This window comes from Euprymna scolopes, chromosome 11, assembly GCF_053919585.1.
Source record: "Euprymna scolopes isolate OS-2025 chromosome 11, ASM5391958v1, whole genome shotgun sequence".
Classification (NCBI taxonomy): Eukaryota; Metazoa; Mollusca; class Cephalopoda; order Sepiida; family Sepiolidae; genus Euprymna; species Euprymna scolopes.
Window position 1 is genome coordinate 72220281 of NC_136492.1, and position 22236 is coordinate 72242516.

Consider the following 22236-nt stretch of genomic DNA (forward strand, 5'->3'; position numbering starts at 1 on the left):
TTTAGTTCAGAATCTCTACTTGTTAAATATAACAATAAGCATAGGTAAATGAACAACAATATTTATTAATTTTATTTGAACATTACAAGTTCCAAGGTTTTATTAATCTTACTACCTAGTTCTTACAACATGTGAAAACTTCTGTACATTTTACAGCCCTATTTCCTTACACAAAAAGTAATCATCATTTATATATCAATGTGTAATTATTTCTTGACACAGTAATAAGATTGTTTCCACGTTATGAAACAGGTCTGTAAAATGTGGGGAATTTTATATGATTATAGAACTGGATTGTTAGATTAATAAAATCTTTGTAATTGGAATGTAACTATATATATATATATATATATATATATATATATATATATATATATTTCATTAAATAAAATATACATTTTTTCTCTATTAATTTTATTTTCGATTCTTTCCAATTTCCAAATTATACTATATCACCATATTATTCATAAGTCCGAGTACTTTCCAATCATTAAGGATTCATCGCCAAGAATAAATTAATCTAATTGGTGTTGAACAATTTATAAAGTTTTCTCCCTCTCTCTCTCTTTCTCTCTCTCTCTCTCTCTATCTCTCTCCCTCTCTCTCTCTCTCTCTCTCTCTCTCTCTTCATTGGTTAATTATTTTATCCTTTTTGTCCATTGGTGAACCAATGGAAAATAGGATCAAATAATTAACCAATGAAGAGAAAAAAACTTTATAAATTGTTCGAAACCAGTTAGATAAATCTATCCCTGTCGACGAATCCTGAAGGATTGGAAAGTGCTCGGACTTCTGATAAATATGGTGATTACATCAGCAAGTTCCCGCTAGAAGTGAGGACTGTTATTCGGAAGTTGGAAAGGGTCGAAAATAGAATTAATAGACAAAAAACGTCTATTTTCTTTAATGAAATATGCCATAGAGAAAAAATGCTGCCTTAATATACATATATATAAAGGCCTAAATACCACTGGAGAATGGGAGTTAATTAGTGTCACGTGCCCGAGGAGACAACATCTTGATGATCGCTAATGGTAAAAATTTGATATAATTTTGTTATTTAAGAGAACATCTGTTGAAGGACTTGTTTATATTGGAGTAAATTACGAGAACCGTATAGTCAGCTAGGAAACAACTGCGTTTTTTTTGTGTTCCACATATAAGTAGTTCTTCTCTGAAATTTTACTATCCACCATATTTCATCATCCCAATTCACTTCCATAGCATCGCTTCTTTTTTTTAATAAGTTGACACTTACAAAATATTTTCATTTTGCGTGATAATTACTCATTCGAAAATCAGTCGCTAGTTTCTCAACTTGGACAGGTTATCAGAAACTAAATAAAGATGAAAATTACTCTGCCTACATCGTGCAACTTGCTGATATAAACTAGTATATATAATTGAATTTATTTTATTATTATTGTTCGCTGTTAAGTGTGAACGTTTTTGTTCTTACTATAATAATTGTTTTTTGTTTCTCTTTACAGCAAGCCTACTTGGATAGAAGCAGTCACGTGTCCCTGTGCCTGAACTTGGCCTTAAATGGCCGACCCCAGTAGCAGCATATATGACCATTCATCTGTAATCATACACACATCTACACACTACTACACATTACTGCAGTAGGTCGACAACTAATTTCTGAAACAACAACGCTGGCAGATACTACGTTACGACTACCATCGCAGCATGAGCAAGATCGCATTGATAAAACACTAACACCGAGCTAGAAATGGGAATTCCGGGCACAATTTGATGAAGTATAAAGTGAAAAGCCACCGAAATTATCAGATTTATGACACTATTTTCGCATGAATCCCAACGCAACGTGACAAAGTTCGCCCAAGAGCCAATATGGAGATGTCAACACAATCAACCAATGAAAATTCTTTCTCGTTTTTTTTTCTTTTAATTTAGAAATGGTTCAGTCTTTATAGTTTCAGAGATGCATTGTAGGGGTTGCGTTCGCTGTTAAAGAAATGTATTTATGATTATTTATTTCCGGTAGTGGTTTACTACATACGCAAGTTGACACCAAAAAAAAAAGTTGTATTATTTCGGGTGGCGAGGACTAAGGAATAAGAAATAAGTAATACAAACGTCATTTTTTTTTCATTTATTACAAACAATTGTAAAATAGCCACGGCAACAAAACATATATTGAATATTCATTAGTAACCAGGGTCCTTAACAGCTTCTAGATCTGTGTCCGTTATACACGTGGATCTTTTCAACAATTTTTAGAAAAAAAAGCATAATAAAAAAAACTCACTTCATTAAACTCCGAGACGTCTGATTTATTTTGTGCTTATGCATACAACAGCATATGTTATGTCCGTGTAAAAACAAAACTGCGCAACCGAACACGTATAAGGATACGCGCATATTATTAATAAACAATATTTATAGAGATAAGTCATTCATATTTGTATTCTACACACACAGATACACCCACACACTCCGAGACACACACATACACAAACGCACATATATATATATATGTGTGTGTGTGTGTGTGTGTGTGTGTGTGTGTGTGTGTGTGTGTGTGTGTGTGTGTGTGTGTGAATATAATTGCATGATTTGGGGCATTTATAATGGTATAATGATCGGTAATGGAAGTATAACAAACGTCAAACTTGGTCTTGAAAGGCGTATACATAGAATCAACAATGATATATATATATATATATATATATATATATATATATATATATATAAGGTAGTAAAATCGATTCTTTCGTGTTAATTCTTAAGATGATGGCTTAATTATATCACAATAGCATTTAAAAATGATTGTATTTATTTTTACAGCTTGTATTCACAAATGCAGTTCCTAACGTGCCACTCGATCCATTGCATAAGTAAATTCACGTCTTCATATATATATATATATATATATATATATATATATATATATATATATATAGGTGTGTGTGTTTGTGTGTGTGTGTGTGTGTGTGTAGAGTGATTTAACAAGTTTGTAGAAGATTGCCCCTGAGATGTAAAAGAGTTGAAAAATTTTCCAAGAGTCACATTTGTAAGATATATGTAATTACATAACATTGTTGTCTAGCATACTCTCTTCGTTGCGATAGACTATTTATCCTCTCAATAAAAATATATTTAAAACGTACACACACGCACACACACGCACACATTTATATATATATATATATATATATATATATATATATATATATATATATGTATATATATTGTGTACAGAAAGTTGTTAGTTGAGACAGATCATTGGTACCGTCGGTTTCAAGCCCGATAATAAGGCCCGTTTAAGGTATCCTTATCAAGCTCTCTTCAGCCAATATTAGACGAATATTGGCTGAAGAGAGCTTGATAAGGATACCTTAAACGGGCCTTATTATCGGGCTTGAAACCGACGGTACCAATGATCTGTCTCAACTAACAACTTTCTGTACACAAAATATAAGTACGCTCTTAAAATTTGGATTTTCCTTTTAATTGAGCACTCTGCTGGAATTCTTTTTCCAAAAAAAACTAATCATATATATATATATATATATATATATATATATATATATATATATATATACGATCGAATATGTCTCTAGATAGTTATGTCGCAAAGGTAAAAGTAAGTTTATTTTTCGAATCCTGTGATACAGAACGTATTTCATGCAGACGTTCATTGTATTATAAATAAAAGTAATTCATATGTTGTTTCCTATTTTATGTGTAATACACATATATATTTTGTTTGTTTGCGCGTGCGTGTGTGTGTGCGTGTGCGTGTGTGTGTGACATTTTGAAAACAATATACATAGTGTAAAATAAATACAACACTAAAGCCGTTAAAAAATTAATGACTCTTAAACTAAATTCAAAATCAGAAGAAGATTCAATTTTAAATTTGAATTTTTAATACTTTCTATTTTGCTCTGTACTCTTCAATATATTTGAAATATGTCCCATGTGATATGAAATACTGAGATTTTATAAGGGGCGTTATGGGAAGTGTGTGTAACGTTTATTGTAGTGGTTGTTTTTATATCTCCGGACTTTTCATTTTTTCTCTCTTTGGTGCTTTCTTCGCCTGATAGATAACTGTCGACTTTTGTCGATATTTTCCTTTGAATTCGGTATAGTTTTTATTTTATCTACTGAAACTATTTGTGGTGAAAAGTGAATGAGAGTGAGACTAAAAACAAACGCATCGTTGACCTTAAATCCGCTAGTGTTTTTTTTTTCTTTTTTCTATAATTCTAGCATCCTTCTGTAACCCACGTCTCGTCCTCTGCATTACTCCGTTACTTTATAATCTAAATCCTAATTATAAGTATTCTCATTTTGCTTTTAAAATCAGATGCTCGTTCGGCAGCTGATCATTGCCAAAGCTAGACTTCTTTTGAAACATTTAATATTCATTCAAGTCCACTCTGGCCAAAGGTGCTTTCAGATATTTTGAATTTGTTCAAAAAAAGAAAGAAAAAATAATCATATTTATTTAAAATACAGGGAATCCGAAAATTAACCATCCGGTTATGCTGGTTTTCTTTAAAAAATAGATGGTGCATCTTGGCGCACCACACGTATATATATATATATATATATATATATATATATATATATATATATATATATATATATATATAAAACACAAGAATGATGAGAAAAACAAATAATGAAACATGTGTTTCGTCTAAAGCCACAACTGATGTGAACAATGTTAAATAACTTTACGAAACAGAGAATTGCTTTTATAAAAATATATGCCCCTCAATACAAAGAGTAAATACGCCTCTCAGTAACTCGTATTTATTTGAACCTTCAAAAATAAATGTATAGTTATCCACTTATTCGACATCGCCTTCATAATTTGGACCCTAAACACCTTAAACATAGAGAAAGCACAACCATATTTCCTAGTCTATATTGCTTTGTTTGTTGTGTACTTGTGGAGATGCTAGCTGTTTTGGAAAAGCATACAATTCTTTTCTTACCCATGATACAAATTACAAATAAAGGTTAAGATGATCAGTGAAATTGTCAGTTTAAGTTAGAAATGTTGGGAGAATTGCGATCCATCAATATCTGAAAAGCTTTATATATATATATATATATATATATATATATATATATATATATATAAACTTTTCATCATATATATCTGGGTGTACACACACACACACACACACACACATATATATATATATATATATATATATATATAATGCAAGAAATGCAAAAGAAAAAAAGAAAAATGTTTATATGTCCTACACACACGCACACACACACGCACGCATATTCCTTTATTTCATTTTTATGAGATCGGATTATTAATTACATAACACTTACTTTTATACATGTGTACATATTCATACATATATATGTGTGCATGTATATATATATATATATATATATATATATATATACATATATGTAAATATATATGTATATTGTTACGAACTGCATTATTCATATTATAAATGATTAAAACATTGCATAGGCGCACAATTAATAAAAATATGTTAGAATTTTAAAACAATGGCAAATTCTAAGATATTATAAAAACTAGATGATAGTTATAAAATATCATAGATTATATCTATTAAATGTAAAAAATTAAGAAGTGTCGATTCTCAACTATACACTCCTTATATAATAGCTTCTTTCAGTCTTGACAGACTATAGATACGCACTCCAACGTAGCCTGCGCGTGGAATTTTTTGTGACAAGTTGCGCAATCTCCAACCACATCTCTCCTGAGTCGGTGTTTTTAAATAACAGTGGCAAGTGGAGGTTCAGGACGACTGGAAACAATGCTGAGATAAGCAGAGAGTACATGCAGCGTCTAGAGTTGTCAAATGGTCACCCATCTCGTACTCACTAGACTCAACGTTGCTTAACGCGATTATGTCATGTACGCATTATATATATATATATATATATATATATATATATATTTGTCAATACTTCATATATGTACTATCAGCATTATTTATTCGTGTTAGAAATGTGCAATTCATTTTATCACTTAAAACGTATGATCTGTATGTTTTCAATTTGTGTTTTAATATAGGAAATGATATGTGATTGTTTTTTTTTAAATTGATATAAATCCATATGGATGTATTATTATCATTCATAATACAATCTCGGATAGGGCATAAAGAAGAAACATGGATAATAAGAAATTAAGAATTAGGCGGGACTATATAAACATTCACAGCTCATTTAACCAATGAGAGTACAATTATCCAATGTTTACATTGTTTAATTGCGATTTTATTGATAAATCACGCAAGTTATAATATATTTGGAATTGCGAGTGGTTTTTGACAGAAAAGAAATATGAACTGTAAACGTAACATGCCGCCAGATTTACTGATGAATAGAAGTATAAAGGTGAGTGCCTCACTCGAAAAAGTAGACACGTTTATAATCCTATGGGACTCAACAACTAACCTACCGTCATTCATTTATGAAAACACATGCACACATATTACACACATATGTGTGCATGCATACATATACATAAAATGTATCCCAATGCTTTTTGTTATTTACTTGCATTTTGTGTGGGTATTACCAGTAAATAAGAGAACAGTTAAATCAAAGGATCTAGAAAGCATATAGAAAGATAATATTCGTACAAGTGTCGACCATTGTTCAATATTTCTTGGACCACATGTTCGAATCTTGTAAACATCTCGTTATTTCTCTGCGTTTTTTTTTTATTTCTAGACGCAATTAACCGCTACTATCCACACAAATAAAGAGTAAAAAGAAAGCGCCGAGATGCATAATACATTGTCGAAAATAAATTTCTATGTTTAACCCATTATTTATAATATATATATATATATATATATGTATATATATATATATATATATATAATTACATGTATATATAATGAAATATAGCTGTATCGTGTTTCTATATTTAATCTTGCAACCAAAAAATACTATAATAATACGTTATATAAAGAATATTCTAAAAATAGAAATCTGTAACCAATTATAATTATCATGTTGTAAATATCTTACCGGCAAAATGGACGTCATAAAGAATCAAAACCAAAGCAAATGAGAGAAAATGCCACAACTGCAATACCGATGCTGACAAGGATGATGGCGGTGACTTAAATTATAATCATATAAATACTTTTAACACTGATAATAAATAATAAATTATATTAAATTTAAAAAAACTGTTGACCCTTTTCATTTGTATATTCTTTTGTGTTTGCCTGTCGCTTGTTCTATTTAGCTTGGCATGAAAATATTTTGTTTGTACAGAAATTACATTTAAAAGTCTTCCCAATATTATGTCCCCTGTCTAAACACTTTAAAATACTCCGGATAAACTTAAATTTGATTATAATTAATTTATGCCCATTATAGAGTGTTAAAATTTCATAAAAAATGGAGTCATTGAAATTTTTACTAAGTGTTTTGATTCCTTCTTTGTCTCATTTTACACTAAATTAAATAAAATATCGCTCATATTTGAACACTTGTTGGCTGGTAGCTGTTGTTACGTTATACCCACTCGTTTACACACGGGGCCCAACACGTCGTATACATTCTACGTCCTAAATGAGACCAAGACAAAGAATAAATAGAACTCACTTTTTTCTTTTGTAACAAAATTTACTTCCGGGCAATTTCCCGAATAAAACGTGATCGCCCCCCTTCTATCTGACCTCTGTCCTATCGAACGCCATTCCGAACATGCTCTCGAGCGTGCTCCGGAGCTCATTTTTGAGCGTACTTTCGGGCATGCTTTCTAGCATTCCTCCGAACGTGATCCTATGCCTATACACACGTTCTTTTCAATGGTTGTTTTCATTTTTCCTTACGCTGACGTAATTTCGCATGCATTTGCATACGCGCGTGTTTCAAAACTCATAATGATCAGTTGTAGTTAATTACTTGTGCATATATATATATTACTTGTGCATACACACACACACACACATATATATATATATATATATATATATATATATATATATATATATATATATATATTGATATGTACCTAATATTATATTACTAGATATAGAGACATTACATTATATTGAATAGTTTCTAAAATATAACCAAGGATATATATTATTCTTGTAAATCCATTCTTTTCTTATCATTTCTGAAATCATTGGTTTTTATAGATTTTCGATACGAATACTTTTGAAATATTTATTGGGTAATGTGTTCCAAAAATATATTAATAATAATAATGTAATTGTTTCGTATGGTGAAGATCTTGAAACTTTTCTTGATAATAAATGTCAAGTATTAGGTTAAAGCGTTCATTTCAAAGACTCCAAGATTTTGTTTTTATTAGCATGCATTGTTTCATTTTCTCAATTGATTTAAAGTCATAAATTTTATATAACGAACTTTTAAACGGCTCTACTCTTTCAGTCAAGAGCAGGGGCATAAATACTAACTAGCATGTTACTAACAGTTGAGTTTACTAACATATATATATATATATATATATATATATATACACATATATATATATATATATATCGTTATTTTTATGCGTACAAACATTTACAACTCACTATTCTTTCATTGCATAGTAATATTTATTGGCAATTAATCATGATTGTTATAAGGTTTGGGATTATTACTAAAAGTAATAATAAGAAAGAAAATAGGAAGAAAAAAGAGGAGAGAAAAGAGTGATAAAAAGGGCTACATAGACGATTCATAAAAATGACAAGAGAACAGAACCACGAAAACTCATGGACATAGTTACGAAAAGAACACAGGAACAGAGTATATAATCTCTACAGTTCGCTGCATACAAATATGCGATTAAATCTTACCACATAAAACCTAAGATAGATAAAATCCAGAAACAAAGTGTAAATGAAGACTCTGTGGACAAAGAGAAGAAACGGTAAACCACATAAAAAGTGAATACTGCAGACTAACCCCAAAATATTTCAAGGACAAACACGACTCCGTGGAGATAGCAGTACATTGGAAACTCTGCAAAGGATTACACATCAAGCACGCAGACCAATGGCACAGGCACAAACCGGATACAGTACGGAAAAAATTAAGATTAATTTAATCATGCTCTCTTTCAAAATAAAGAGAAAAAATGGTGGAGTCGGTATCGATTGCCGCCATATAAAATAGTTATGAAGCGTCAAGGGGGCTGAAGACCGAAGAGAGAGATAGAGAGAGAGAGAGAGTGAGGGAGAGAGAGGGAGGGGGGAAATTCTAAACTGACTTCCGCTAGATAATAATAAAGAAATATTGGCCATTCGGGAGTCTTGTTGCCACCCAAATTCTCAGAAAAGCAAATACTCGCAGCCAGCAAGAAGTCGATTGCAACCGTCTGTTGCGATATCGCATATTTATTTGCAAAGATTATCGAATTTGGAGAGTACTGGAAATAAGGAGAGACTTGTTGCCACGAAAATTCTCGGCAACGCCAATGGCCGCAGCCAGCGAGAAGTTCAATGACAAGCGGCTGTTGAGATAACTTATATTTATTTACAAATATTATCGAAATAGATGAAGAATACTGGAAATCTTGAGGAACTTGTTTTCACTAAGACTATTGTTTGTTTGTCAGTCAGTAATCTTTTATGATGAGCTGTGTTAGAGTTCAGAGTTCATATAAAATAATTAAAGAAGAATTAGAAGATCACTAAACTGATACTTTTCGGGCAACATAAAAAAAAAACGCCTTGCAACATACAATGATTGTGAAGGAATCCAGAAAAAAAAACAGGAATGTAAGCAACATTCAGACAATGTAATCGCACAGACATTACTGCAATCTAAGAAAACTTCTTGCCACTCAAATTCCAAAGAAAACTAATGCTGATTATTTACATGTAATCAACAGCAAACAGATAAATTGAAAAAAAATTACATGCCATCCAAACTGTAGAAAATTCCACGTGTTCATGTAAGTGGGTGATTAAACACCAAGGAATCTACCTGGGAAAACATGTGGAAGAATGTGTAATGACATTGGTTGTAAAAATGGGGAAGGGATAATAAAAACAATAATACGAATAATAATACGAACAATATTGATAACAAAATTTAAATAAATAAATAAATTAAATAAATAAATAATGAGTATCGGCATCAGTCTTGTTTGATAACAAAAAATAGCTGGATGCGAAGTTTCAAGGTAAAAAAAAAAGCATTACCCAGATCTTCAATGGATGAGTGTCAAGAGTTAAAGAAACTTGGTGAAGCTTATTGCCATTCAAATTCCAGTAAAGAATGATAGTCGTTACCAGCTAGAAGGCAATGATAAACAGCTGTTGCGATAACACAAAGTTATTTGTAACGGTACTAGATTAAAAGATGGACAGCACTGGAAATCTAAGAGGATTTGTCTTCATACAGATTTCAGGAAAAATAATCAATTGTTAACCGTAAGTAATCTCTTATGATGACCTGTGTGATAATTGTACGTGAGTGGTAATAATAATAATAATAATAATAATAATAATAATAATAATAATAATAATAATAGAATATTACACTGGTCAAAGAGAACTGTAACTAAACTGGCATCATAACCCCCAAACACGCACACATATACATGTATGTGATGGCACAAACGTCAGCGCATGCCACACAAAAGAGTCCTGCAAGATCAAGATTCGAAAGGAAGAGGGGAGAGAGCACTAAGCAGATGGAATTTTTGTAGGGTGCTGAGTGAAGGAACCTTGATGAATCTACTTAAACTCAAAAGAAGACAAACAGTCGTTGCTAGCGAGTAATCAATGATGTACGGCTGTTGCGATAACAAGTAATTTTGCAGGTGTTAACAAAACGACGGAGAGTACTGGCAATCAGAATACAGGAAACATAATGTCATGGATATTATCACCGATTGCTCACTTCTTTGTGTGCATTTGAAGCACGTGCTCGTACAACAGTTTCCCATTTCTTACTGCATTATTGTTATATTCTGGTTCGCCAGTAGATGGCAAACAAGACAGTGTTACATGAGATAGTCCTCCTCTGTTGTCATCTGGGCCTAGCTGTTTTATACCAACTTTTTCTCACTTCATTCATGTTCTTAGGCTGTTAAGTATTTCCACTGGGTGCTTCTGAACTACAAGCATAGGCCTCAGCAAATGATATTCACGTGTCTATAGAAGAAGTATGGTATTCCTTAGCTACCTGGTACATAGCTGTTGCCTGCCTTCTTCCTGAGATGTTTTAGGGGTTCTAGATAGTTGAGGGAGCTTACTCCTTGAACCCACTCCTTATACTGTTCATGGTTCACGTCCATAAAAGAGATGCCGTTCATCACTGATAGCTTTTATGATCTTTACTCGACTGAAAATTTCCCTTCTCTCATCTGAAGGTGCAATGTCAGTGATTAGGTGAAGGTTGTTTACATTAGTGCTGAAGCGGCAGATCTTGTTAAATGCTCCGTTTAGTATTACGACATGTGTTGATTTCTTCAAAATATGACAAGTATATGCAGTGAAATAGAATATGGCCAAGGCAGTTCACCCTTATGTGCGTGATGTGGCCATCCATTTAGAGTTGATCAGTTTTTTGCGGGATGTTGTTCTGTTGCGAACCCTGTCAAGCAAAAATACACCAATTACACACAGAAGATTATAGTGTGAAGACTAGTAAATAATATTTAATAAGAAATTTTCATTCAACACACACTACTGTTGTATAACTAGAACAATGCAGATACACAGTATAAAAACGGAACATGAAATATATAACGGGAATAACATTAGGTGGTAAGTGGCTTACCAAAAACATAGTCCGTAATAATGCAATCATAGAAGATAGAAATCGTTTCGGGTCAACTAGAAGGGAATGGAAAAAATGCGACAACAACCACTGGCAGCGATACATTTAAAAGCGTCACGAGATGACCCTAATATATGTGCAAAGTAGAAAATTAATATATAATTTAACAAAACGTGAAAAAATTCTCAGGAAAAAAAGTAAAAAGACATTGAAAGGCTCTGGAATAAATAACTTTTCTAAATAATGGAGCAAAACTCGTATCAAAATATAGACATGTTTAGGTTTCTTCCCTTTCAGTATAAATGTTTGATGCAAATGATGGAGTTAAGAAAGAGAATAGAGTATTAAACTAAAACTTAATAATAATAAGAGTAAGAAGAAAAAGAAGAAGACGAGGACGAAGAAGATGAAGGAGACGAAGAAGACGAGGACGAAGAAGACAAAGAAGAAGGAGAAGAACCAGATTGAAAAACCAAAATAGTGTAAAATTATAATAACTATCTACATATATAAACCATAAAACATATATTTTATAGATGCTTTTTATAAACAAAGTAATAAGAAGCTAATACTTTTTTTTAATTATATATATATATATATATATATATATATATATATATATATATATATATGTTAGATAAATGTATACAGGGTGTCCCAATAAAATGTATTCAATTTGAAATAGCTCTAAAACCAATATTTATTATGATAAAGAAAAGTTTCATACATCAAGTTACTGTGAACAAATATAGAAACCATTTCACTATCGAAAGTATTCAAATTATTAAACTGATTCTTCTGCTTATTGATTAACTCAAAAACATCCCTAATAAGTTCAATTGCTATGTTGGCACATCCCTTCTCAATGGCTGCATTCGACTCATGCATTGTAGCTGGTTTTGTGGTGTGAATCTTGTGTTACGTGCCCTCTTCCGAAATAATCCATGAAGAAGCAACACCGATGAGCGTGGACAGTACTCGATACGTGCTTTTCGTCCTACCTATCTAGTTGGCAGTTGACCATCGAATCTCTTACGTCATAATAATTGTTGAGAGATGCTGTATCCTGCTGGAAATAATTTTTTAATTTCTAAACATCTCTTAGAAACATGGATTAGCGTATTAATGTAGTAAGTTGAGACAATTTAAAGAGCGCTTGCATTTTATTCACACTATATAATATTTTCCTTAGTTTGCATTACTGATCTATCTTCTTAAATACTCTACCCAGGTTCCACTAAGACCGATCATCATGGACTGTCTTAGGAAGCTTGACAATCATTTATCCTTATAGCTCACGATGTCACACAAACAATATAGCAAATTGTCAGGTAGAATTTAATTGGCAGCGTATGACAAACAGTATTTTATATATTGTGAAATCTGCAACAATACAAATTTATATATTAAATCTCAATTTGCTAATGGTGATTTATTTTTTCAAACCACCGAGATAATTTTTAGTGATTTAACAAAGTATGCAACTGTTCAAATGGGGAATACAAATTTATGCCAATTGACAAGAACTCAAAATGCCATTATTACCTAAAAGGTTTTCTAAATTATATTTGTAATTATATTATATCGGAAGAAAACTGACATGCACCTTTATCCTCATTAGCAATTAGTACACTGCGGATGTCTAACTGTTTCAATAAGTGATAGTTATTATGTATGTTTATATAATGGAAAAACAAAGAATGGAGAGGACGAAGAATTAAACGATTTTAGACACACACACACACATTCATATATTTTGCTAAGTGACATGTAATTTAATCACGCAGAGTTTTGCTTTTGAGGTCCATCTCTGTTACATAGTCGAACTAAGACTTCAGACCTGTATATAGCAGTCGAAAAGGCACTCTCGACAATCAGTTCTACAGAGACTATGCAAACTCTTGTGGATTTCTATCCGTCGGACTGTGGTATTAATCCTGGGTAAGATCATCCTCGTGAGTTTTGTCTCCCCATTTGGGAGAAAAGGCTAACAAGCAACCATTAGCATGGTTTGATTTTGAAAAGGATCGAATTCAAAGCTGTATTGTCTGTTGCTTAATGTTATATACAACTTGGCTACGAACCCTTTCCTGAAGTTGTGTGCGGTTTTATCTCTCATAATTTATTAGTTTATATTATTATTATTTTCTATGAGCGACAGTATGGTTATTATTTTTTATGAGAAATAGTATTGTTATCTAAGCATACATCTATAGATGGATATATGTATGTACACACACGTATATGTATGTGTATATACACACATATAGATATACGCAAACATATAATTTACACACACACACACACACACACACATATATATATATATATATATATATATATATATAAGTAAAGCTGCCACCGCGCATACTATTAAGCAAATCAATGTAATTCATCTAAACTAAATATAGCATATAACAGGTAGTTGAAAACATGATTTTCAAGTTTATTTAATTAAAAATATCAAAAATAAATTAATTCTTAATGTTTACATAGGAAGTATGTTCACTAATGTAAGAATTCCTGTTTTTATTTAATGGAATATTCTTATTGAGAAAAAAAAATCACAAAACATAAATTACATCAGATGTTGCCCTTCCACTCTGTCATGTCACTGCCAGGAAACGCAGCTGTCATTTGACTTCTAACTGGAAAATTCCAAATCAAATTATATCTACCGTTATTTTTGCACAACCGCCTCCAAGAATTTTTACATGTTTTTGTTCTTCTCTTCCATACGCTATAATAGAAAATGTTTAATGCTCCGAGAGTAAAAGTAAATATTATAAACACAATTAAGCCCTTGTACTCTTCGACGTAAATAGCCCCGACTAATCTGACAGGTAGCAACATTCCTCTACACTATTAATATCCCTTGACGCCGGAACAATTTCTACTCAAATATTTTCTTCTCTCGAACAGCTAGACTGTGTAATTACCTCCCAGACCCCTGCTACCCCAATCGTACTGACATAAAGAAATTCAAATGTAATGTGAATAAATATTTTGCTGTTAAACTTCCTACATAGAATCCCCGTAAATATTGTCTAAAATAGTAGCCCCTTACATCCAAGTGGCAATGTGCCTGGTTTGGGGCGAAGAAGCAATTTAAAAATTAGTATATTTATTAATTAATATTAACAGAGATTCCATTACGAGTACGTGTTATAAACAAGTGCAGCAAATAACGACCGCCTCGTTATAACTATGACTTCAGACCTGTATATAGCAGTCGAAAAGGCACTCTCGACAATCAGTTCTACAGAGACTATGCAAACTCGTCAGCCCTAGTTTACACGATGCTCGTCATTGTGCAATACTATTCATCCCAGTTCCGTTTGTACGTCGCTTCTTTCTACATTTTGAACTGACGGGTTCTAAATGGAGATCATATATATATATATATATATATATATATATATATATATATATAGTCATCAACATACAGTACTATTTCGCTGTATCACAACTCATCAGTGTGGCTAGAAATAAAACTTTTTTCCCAGCCGGGGATCGAACCTACAACCATCGTGTTGACAGTCGGCTGCTCTAACCACCAGACCAAGAATCAGTGCCCGTAAATATTTCTCCTCAAATGCCTATTAAATTAGCATTTGCCCGTCGTACAGGGATCAAGCAGTCAGTTTGCTTACAAACAAACAGTGGGCTTCGCTTATATATATATATATATATATATATATATATATATATATATATATATATATATATATATATATATATATATATATATATTGTACGAATATTGTAGACAAACTGTTATAGTTTGGTTAAAGGTATGCAGTGTATATTTGTCTAGGGATGTAGTGCCCTAAACCAATCGTGAATCACATTTTAAATGTGCATCTAACGAGTGAGAGAAGTCACATTTTAAATGTGCATCTAACGAGTGAGAGAAGAAAATTACCTCTTCCTTTCAATGATGCGTTAGAGATGTTCGTTGGAGATGTTCGTCACAACAGAAATAAATTTATCTCATGTTAAACACTCTTCCTGTTGAATATTACTATATTCATATAATCCAATAAAAATTCTTGTTTCGGTGTTGACTTACCAATCAGAGATGGGTTTACGAGTTGCATCATTATGTACGTATTTCATGTACGCCATTTTTGTTTTCTTTTCTAACAGTTGTATAAATTTATCAAGTTACAAAATATAAAATAAGTGTAAGCAAAGAATATGGTTTTAGAGTTTTAATAGGTTATCTAAAGGACTGTGTCAAGAGAATATTCTATTCATTGTTTTCATTCTCCAGTATATATCCGACACAGTAAGGCACAGTCAATCAACCGAGAACCATATCAGTCTATATAAAAAAAACATATAAGATATTAACGGATATATACTCAAGAGTCAAAACAATGAAAAGAATATGCTGTTGTCACAGTCCTTGTTATAAATACTAGAGCACTCGTTCCATGATCGATGAAATTGCTGCAAATTACAGAGTTTTGTACTACTTTTATATTGCTTGTGTAGAATAACATCAATATTTGATTAATCTAAAGCTCACGTTTGGAATCCTAATTTCAATTTGGATTAGAATAGAGTAAATAAATTTGATTATATATATTTTTTAAATTTAAGTCTTTAATAAAGGAGCTTGAAAAAGAATTCGAAATTCAGATAACCTTCGTTCATCAGTATCTAATGATTATGGATATAGTTGAATATAAATCTGAATCATCGAAATTTACAAATGAAAAGCTGTGTCCATCTCATTTAAAACTAGAAACCCCAAACGAAATAGAAATTAAAAGATAATTACAGGAAACCTTCTCAACCACGGATTGCCATGATTTATTCTGAGTGCTCATGATTTACGCTCATCGACTTAACATTCACAGGAAACGTGAATTGAAACAAATACATTGAGGATATTGCCAAGGTTGCTGCAAAGAAGCTGGGTTCTATCTACCGTGCTACAAAATTAACACACCTGACAGTATCCTTATATTATATCGATGGAAAAGTCACAATTTGCTCATGGAGTATTGTTAGCAGGTCTGTGATTGTGCATCTATTACATATTTACATATTTCACCCTTTTAGACAGTGTTCAAAAGGAGTCTCCAATCTCATAGGTCTTGCGCTGTAGGTTGGTTGGCTGGTTGTTTTGTTTTACGGCATATCAACCCTTTTCAGGTTATTTAATGCCGAATCTGGTGATTTTGAAGAACGATTTTTTTAATATAGTATATTTGTTTTTTAAGTCGTATTCTATTTAACCCATAGTTGGGACCCTAACAGGTGCTACCACTCCGGGTCAGAGTGGACCTGGGAGCAATGACAATTAAAGGGTGGCTCCACACTCCCTAAGGCCTGCAAGCTGGGGCCCTCACCATCGGATATAGTCTTAGGTCATATCCAGGACCTTGCACTGTAGGTTGTTCCTTCTCTCGTCCAATCACCACAATGCTGCATCAATGTGCCTGTTGTTTATCAATGTGATGTTCTCTGATGAACGTATATCACTTGTGCCCACTTGAGGTGAATACCCCGAGTAACCCTTAAAGCAGCTAAACCTCATCCTTCACTGTTGAGATTCGTAGATTCCGGAAAGTTTTCTGTTCTAATAGTTTATTACGACGGACTACTAGACTTGCGAAATCCCTCTCTTTTTCTTGCTACCGGACTGTGTTGACATGCCGAAGATTAAATGTGTGTAGATAAACATATTGCGGTTCAACTCGCCACATAGTAGCTTGTAGACATGATCTGATTTAGTAGCTATCACGGTCAAAATAAAGAGTAAAACAAAGTGCCTTTTGCTATAATTTCAGAAATGTCGGGTGTATGTTTACTTTCGCGAGATAATTCCACTCTTACTCCGGTCATATGCATTCGAATTCATTAAGCTAAATATAGTCCATATTAGAAATACTTACGCCTCTAGAATTAGAGTTCACAAATTCATTATGCTTAATTAATCTAGAGGAGAATCATTTACAGATAGAAACACAAACATATATGCATGATTTTCATTCATATAAATTGAAACTTTTTATCAATTCGTTTTGTTCTAAGAAAATATAGTTAAACGGCATCTTCTGTAGCTGCAAGTGTCCTAAAGAGAAACACAAGAACAAAAGCACGCAGTAAATGAGACTTTTCATATAAATTCCAATTAATGTGCATAAAAATATTAATATAGCCTCAAAACGCTCCATTGAGTGGAAAGTCGAACATATTATATAACACGGAAATTCAATCAGACCATGCTGACACACGTAAGAACGCAATGCAATTATAAAATACCAGAAAAAAATGTACTGTATATATAAACGTGAACCGACATAGCTTATTCCATCGTTATATTCTTAATTCTTTTCGGTTTGTGTCTATCCGTTACACCTCTGCATTATTGATTTCTATAAATGTCACTAAAAACAATGCTTCAAGACATCAACCTCTAAAAATGTTAACAATAAACACGGATTCATTTATTCAGTATGTTATCTATTAAGCCATTACTTGTTTTTCATATTGTTTTACGCATATACTATTAGTACACTATCCATTATTTAGTCCATGATGCGATAATTAAACACATAATAAGACAGAGTAAAAATGTACGACTCGTACAGAATTCGAACCTGTTCTCAGGCAGAGCGACCGCCTAATGTGGGCGCCGTCTGAATTACTAAGAAACGAAACATACTTACAGAGAACGCCGGGGTTGCACAAATAAGTCATCTCCCGAGTTTTGCGGTAAATCTTTAGGATTAAAATATAACTTTTTCAATAAATGACAGTTATGTATGTTTATATAATTGAAAAACAAAGAATGGATAAGACGAAGAATTAAAACATTTTAGGCACACATACACACACACATATCCGTAAATTTAGCTTAGTGACATATAAATGAATCACGCCGGGTTTTGCTTTTGATGGTTCATCTCTGTTTAAGAGTCGAACAAAGACTTCAGATCCGAATATACAAGTCGAAAATCGATTCTCGACAATCAGTTCTATAGAGACTATGCCAACAATTGTGGACTTCTATCCGTCGGACTGTGGTATTAATCTTGGGTAAGACCATCCTCGTGAGTTTTGTCTCCCAATTTTGGAGAAAAGATTAAGAAATCATCAGCATGGTGTGATTTTGGAAAGGATCGAACTCAAAAGTGTCTGTTGTCTAATTCTATATCACTTGGCTACAAAGCTTTTCCTGAAGTTGTTTACGATTTTATCTCTAATTATTTATTAGTTGATATTTTTATTATTTTCCATGAGCGATAGTATTGCTATATATGCATATATATATATATATATATATATATATATATATATATATATATATATATATATATATATATATATATAGGGTGGTTTCTCTTCTAAGGCACAAGTTAGAATCCTGTGCGAGTCTTACTTTTCACTTTTTTATACTACGTGTTAATTCTCATACCGCATACCGAATTATTTACAAGCAACATTTTACACCAAAATGTCCACGAAATCTTCAGCGCATCTTATTTTTCTGTGCGAATTAAAAAATAATTTATCAAAAACTAAAAAGAAAACAAAGGTACCAAATAAAACAGATAGTAATAATATACACGCTTGTAAAATTCTGCGAAAGTACGAGAGGTGTTTTAAAAGTAACGCCTCTTATTATTTTATTCAGCCTGAATGCATGATTGCAAATTGCATGGTTATAATAACCGAACATGCATTCATGGCCTGAAAGTTTCATCTCTCTGTTGAAAATAATGACGGGATGAAACTCTAAGAAAGCAACGTCTGTAATGGATGTTGTTAGAAGCAGGGATGCGTCATTGAATTCCTGGCAAAAGTGCATTAAGAATGGTGGTGACTATGTAGAAAATATTATGGAGTGCAGAATGTAGGGCGTGTTTATGGTACAGCTCCTGTTTTAGTAGGCGTTAATATTTTGTTTCCTAAAAACAAATATTTAAAAAGAAAACGAAGAAAACTAACGCTACAACAATAAATAAAATATTAAGTTTTACAAGTAGTAGTTGAAAGAGTAGATGAATCTAAAATAAAACATCATATATTTTTTTTTACTAATAGAGAAAATGTATTTAAAAAAACAGCCCTTTTATCAACAGATAAACAAACTGAAAGCAAATGGCAGAAAAGAAGATCAATGTAAAATGTGCACAAATCTTTAATACCAAAATATATATTTATTGATAAATAATTAATGGCTAGGTTTATTCGAGTCAGGGAGTAACTTTGATGAGATTGCCCTACATTTTCCTATCAAAGTATTGCATTTTGCACTTAATGTAAATTAGATCAGATTACTTTTCGGTCATTGCTTCGATGATCAACAAATAAATGTGAACATCGAATCGTTGTATAACCACGCATCACATAGATTTACAGAAATTAACTGATCATTATTCAGTTCTGTTTTCCCTACAAAACCCTTTATTACTATCGGTTTTATAATAATTCCTTTATCACTAGTATATAACTAAAGCTTAGAAATAGGATCAATATATACATACACACACACACACACACATATATATATATATGTGTGTGTGCGTGCGTGTGTATATACTCATATATACATATATTTATATATATATATATATATACTTACATGTACATATATACTTATATATATACACATGTATATATATATATATCTGTATATATATATATATATATGTCTACATGTATATATATGTGTGTGTGTGTGTGTGTGTGTGTGTGTGTGTGTGTGTGTGTGTGTGTGTGTGTGTAAAGGACGTTTACAGAAGGCAAGAGAATAAGGTGGTGTAACAGATATACAGAAACAGGGTCAAACGAAGACATATAAGATAGAATACGCTATGCAGATTCGCCTTTATCAATCCAGTGTGTATTTATTTTATTTCATTTTGTTTCTTTTTTTATATAGGATTTACCCCTTATCAAGGCATGGAGGCCGCTCTAGGAAAAGGTTAATGGGTGTACAGCAGTCAATGGGATAATATCATAGTAATCGTTGCTAGTCGAACTTGGGTAAATTAAGGGGACGGTTCAAAAAGAATTTGTTTACGTTGGACTTTAAGACGACCGAACTAGTCAGTTGGAAAGCTGGCAAACGTTAGAAAGCTTTCCACAGGCGTGCAGTTCTAAGAAAGAAGTTTTCTTCATGGAATCTACGTTTATGTTTATTCACAGATAAAGAGTGGGGAAAATAATTAATAGTGGCTTCATCTAAACGAGGGTTTTTCGTAAAAGTTTGGCGAGAGGAGATCATCGATTGTAGCTTACACTAGCACTTGCCATGAAAAAAGATGATAAAGCAGCGACAGGCTTGCAATGTCTCTTCTACGGGAAAGAGGTTCCAGGGAAGAGAAAAGATCATCCCTCAATATGCTACGAAATCTATTTTGAACTCTGTCGTGGCAGAAAAAGCTTATCTTTTTCTTAGCTTTTATATCCAAATCGTATTTTTTACTTTCGTCAGCATGATCGGGTGGAATGTACCTGCTAAACTAGTCAATACAATAAATTCTAAATATTCTAGCAGAGGACATTTATCTATCTTGAAGAATTTTTTGGTGATCTTATGCCACTCACTAAAACACGTGAAAACATACTCTAAACAACATTGGTGCGTTACTATGAAAAAATTATATAACATATATGTGAATTAAGTACGTTTGGGGGGGAATGACATATGCTAGTATATATATATGTATATATATATATATATATATATATATATATATATATATATATAGTGTTATAATGGAATAATTCCAGAGGAAATCCGGGTATGAGAGCTCAATGTGGTAAACAGAGCAATAACATAAAAATATAACACGGAAATTACATAATTGTCGATGCAATAATTTATTTCAATCTTATGGTATTTTCAAGTATCTAAACCAGACAATTACATTTTACATTTTTGATACTGTGTGTGTGTGTGTGTGTGTGTGTGTGTGTGTGTGTGTGTGTGTGTGTGTGTGTGTGTGTGTATCTATGGTTACATCGAGCCGCCGTTTATAAGTGTCATAATATTTTTTTATTGTTGTTGTTGTTTTCTTTTTAAAAATCCCTCCCACCCTCTCTATAAAATGTATTAAGTGGATTGCTACTACCACCCCCTCTGGTTTTTTTGAGGGTCGAGACCCGACTTTTTCTTTCCTTCTTTCAGTATCAAAAATGTAATTGTCTGGTTTAGATGCTTGAAAATACCATAAGATTGAAATAAATTATTGCATCGACAATTATGTAATTTCCGTGTTATATTTTTATATTATATATATATACACACACACACACACACACACACACACACACACATATACATATATATATATATATATATATATATATATATATATATATATATATATACACGTTTTATACTTACGAAATATGGATTATTGACATAATTGTTCAAACTGTTCTGACGATACGAACCCCGGAGCACTAGCTAAACGCAAATTTGAGCGTTTTAATCTCTGACGCGAATTT

The 22236-nt window shown here is 32.2% G+C and overlaps 1 protein-coding gene across 2 annotated transcripts in view; it reads left to right on the plus strand.

Annotated features, from left to right (window-relative positions):
- LOC145287902 (arrestin domain-containing protein 2-like) overlaps positions 1-3216 on the plus strand; it is an 867795-nt gene extending 864579 nt beyond the window's left edge. For both annotated transcript variants that reach the window (XM_080135843.1, XM_080135842.1), the window contains one exon: positions 1491-3216. The gene's annotated coding sequence lies outside the window, so the exon portion shown is untranslated. The remainder of the gene's footprint in view (positions 1-1490) is intronic.
- The last annotated feature ends 19020 nt before the right edge of the window (positions 3217-22236 follow it).